Here is a 3807-nt window from a genome sequence, read left to right on the forward strand (position 1 = left end):
AAATTATATTAAAACGTGATTCGGTAGCTAAAAGTCAAGACCTTCAAGATCTTGATGGACAAGCACAAAAACGGTTCATGTTGAGACCAAAGTAAATCATGACCAATATACTGACTATTGATCGAGGATGGTCAAGTATATTAAAGATTTGGTGGAGATACTCGACCATGATGGCAGACGAGTCCTTAGACCAACTTGTGATAAATAATAAATAAAAAATGGGAAGGTAGTGGATTAGAAATCACAAACCCTTATCTTCTCAAATCTAACCCCATGCCCTGAATTCTTTATCATGGTATTTAGTTCTTCTAACCATGGCCAGTCTCGGCTATGATTAAGAAAGAATTTTATTTTTAACCATGGCTGGGATTCACGACGATCGAGAAGAAATTGGTGATCGAAATCGAGACATGATTAAGGTTAACGGAACCTCTTGATCACAAACTAACCCAATGGTTAGAAGGCGTGACTAAATAAAATGACCATTGAAAGTTATGAAGCAATGACTTAACATTTTCTAATATTTTCATAATAAACTTTGAAAACAAAAGTGCATAGAAAACGAGATACATGACATTGGCCTCCGGCCTCATCTCATACATGTTAAATATATTGAAAAGAGTGCACTTACGTATACTTTACATATACGAATCAACGAATACAAGTTTAAACAAATAAGGCTACAAAGAGGCATCTTATGCTAACACTTGCATAAAATAAAAACATAGAAACTGTAAGCCATCCAAGGAGCAATGGAATCTTCAAATCCTGAGTCCTGTACCTGAAATATGCCCCAGTATGGTAGGGGTGAGTAACATAAAGCTACTCGTAGGAGATGAGCATGCATCGATCTAGCTTTTTACAATTTTATCACCTTATGGTGAAAAATGTTAAAGGGGCTGATGCCACCTAACGTCAATGTCAAGATGAGACCCACGGAGCATCCTAAGCTACCTAGATCATTTCTATCATAATCACATTGTTCACGCAATTCAAACACCATGGAAACATGTTATATAAGGCAACAAGATATAGATTCTCAAAGTCTTCAAGTGTGGGTCATGCCACCTAACATCTATGTTCAAAATAAATCTATAAGGTCATTCCTAAACTACATTTGAACATCAAAACACAAATTATGATATCGATGCAATTTAACCAACAATGGAACTTCCAATACAACACATGAAGCGTGCTTTCACAAAGCTACATCTTAAGCTCAAAATAGGAAATAAAATAAGGAACAACAAGTTACGATATCATCTAGTTATCAACTTGAAATGAAATACAAAATCAAACAAAGTGGATACTCGGACGTCACGCCGTATCGGACCGACAACATAGTTACTTTAGGGTTACTAGCCTATGGGTAACCTCCCTATGTGCGCACTAGACTGTATAGAGGGACAATCCCCCGTACTAGAACCAAGTCCTAGCCGTAGCCAAATAATGACATCCCCAAGTTTCCAAAATCAACAAATTGTGCAACAACGTATATATATCAACATGTATATACAAGATATCAACTATTTATCAAGCACAATCCAAATTTTGGAAACTTATACAATACATGCTCAAAATTCACAAGTACTATGGCATGTAAGATGTCAAATACAAAGTGTGCAATTCCTTACACATAGCAACAATATATTCAATAAGGAAAAACATATTCTCATGAATATAAAAGTAACAACTATGTTATCCAATGCTCAAAAGTAATCAAGTGAACATACTTCAAATCCAAATCCATGATTTAAATATAGAAACAACTTCCAAAATGCAATTAAATCCATAGAGTAATAAAGTAGAATTTAATTAAACATAAATTGTTAAATTCTCTAAATTCCAAGTTAATCCAAATAACCTCAATTTAATATATATTGAAAGACATGTCATGATCATCATATATATAACATCAAATGATAATTTAAGTGATTAAAACACTTGAAATAAAATTATCAAGCTAATTAATTAATTTCCTCTAGATTTTTAAACAATTCCAAATGCCCTCAATTTAATCTTTGTTAGAGAACATGCCAAGGCCTATTTAAATACCATATTACAACTTGATTTAATGCTTGATACAACCATGTGAATTAAACTTTCACTAAAGATAAATATTAAATAAAAGTTATAATTCTTAATCAAATGATCCAAATTTAATATATGTTAACCAACATATCTAAGCATAATTTCCTAGCATGTTACAATTCAAATCAAAGTTATACATCATCATAAATTTTAAATCTTATACAAAGAAATAAAAATTACTAACTTTCTAGATTTGATACAAGGCGTACATATATGTTGTATAATCATGGCAAACATACAATATAACACACAATTAATCCTAAAACATTCCCTACCTCAATTGGAATGAAAATCCCAATTACCACCGAAATGAAATCGCCCCAAATTTTTGGTCCGCAAAACAGATTTTTCAGCTTGCTACCTTCAACTTGTAAAATTCATAAAAAATTCAATTCTATCCCAAATTGAATGAATCCAAGGCCCAAAGAAAGCTTAAACACTGTAATTTGATAATATCAATTTAGTTTAACAAAAATATTTTCCCAATTGAAACAGTTTTGAACCACAACTTTGAAACAAATTCTGCCCAGAAAACACATTTTCAGCCTGTAGCTTCCAACTTTGAAAATTCATGAAAAATTCATTTGACATCCAAATTGGGCAAACATAATTTATTTTTGGAAGTAAACATATGAGAGTGTGGAACTGGAAATTTAAGCCATGATCCAATGTTAAAAGGTTAGTGAAATATATCATCTAAAAGTATGTTTTCCAGCTGCAATAAAAACATGGACAGCAGATAGTTTCGGATTTTTAAAAAAATTTAGAAATGCTCTAAAATTGTGTAAAAATTCTAAGTAGTGTAAAACCCATGGGGGAAGTTCCAGTAAAAATTTTAAGGCAATTGAAGCACCACAGATCCATATAAAAATTTTATTTCTAGACAGAAAAGGAAAAGCTTCAAATTTCCAACAACTAGCTTGCAACTTCAAAAATTCATAACTAATTCATTTTAAATTCAAATTACATGAAATGAAAACTAAATGAAAGCTAATTGAGTATATTTTGATATTCTATATTTAATTTAACAAGATTAATTTCAAGTTAAAACAGTTTAAGGGCAAAATACAGGTCCTTCTATTCCATGCGTATAAAACACTCAATAATGACATAAAAATACTTCAAAATAATAGATCAATACCTCACTAGAGAATTGAATCTCTAGATACCAAAGTAAAACTAGGAGTTAGGCTAGATCCTTCAAGGGTTTTGAAGAGGAGAGTGGGAGGAGCCTAAAGTATTCCAAGTTCAATGTTCTAAGGTGAGTGAAAGGGCACCAAAAATGAAGTCAAAGCTACTAGTCAAGCTTTTCTCCAATGGTGGCTTCCTTAGGGTTCTTGAGAGGAAAGTGATGAATGAATTAAAATGTGTAAACCCTAAGCTAAATTGGTGGGCTTCTCCACTCACTAGGTGCCCTTGCACTACCTCTCACACACACACTAATGCAAGACTAAAGGTGAGTCCTACACTTGTCATGAATCCAAGTAAGCTTCCAAGATTAAATATTAACCCCACACTTGTCAACCATCCATGCCAATAAGTGCACCAATCCTAGGACAACAAGTGGGTGAATCTCCACCCTCCATGTGTCATGAGATTAAGCCTCCAAGTGGTTCTACCACAAAATCAACAAGTGGCACCATAGGAATGTGACACTTGTCACATTTTTCAGAAATTGCAAAAAGGTTCTTTTTGAAAATATCTTCCAATTTAAGT

At 32.8% G+C, this 3807-nt stretch overlaps 1 long non-coding RNA gene across 1 annotated transcript; it reads right to left on the reverse strand.

The window, feature by feature from the left end:
• Positions 1–575: 575 nt before the first annotated feature.
• Positions 576–3456, reverse strand: LOC132267692 (uncharacterized). The gene is made up of 3 exons (XR_009469053.1): positions 3233–3456; positions 2367–2458; positions 576–781 (listed from the first exon to the last, which is right to left on the reverse strand). It is a non-coding gene; the product is annotated as an uncharacterized LOC132267692 (long non-coding RNA).
• Between the last annotated feature and the right edge of the window lie 351 nt (positions 3457–3807).

This window comes from Cornus florida, unplaced genomic scaffold (genome assembly GCF_030987335.1).
Source record: "Cornus florida cultivar Cherokee Brave unplaced genomic scaffold, ASM3098733v1 CherokeeBrave_3.0.0_Hap2_Chr07, whole genome shotgun sequence".
Lineage (NCBI taxonomy): Eukaryota > Viridiplantae > Streptophyta > Magnoliopsida > Cornales > Cornaceae > Cornus > Cornus florida.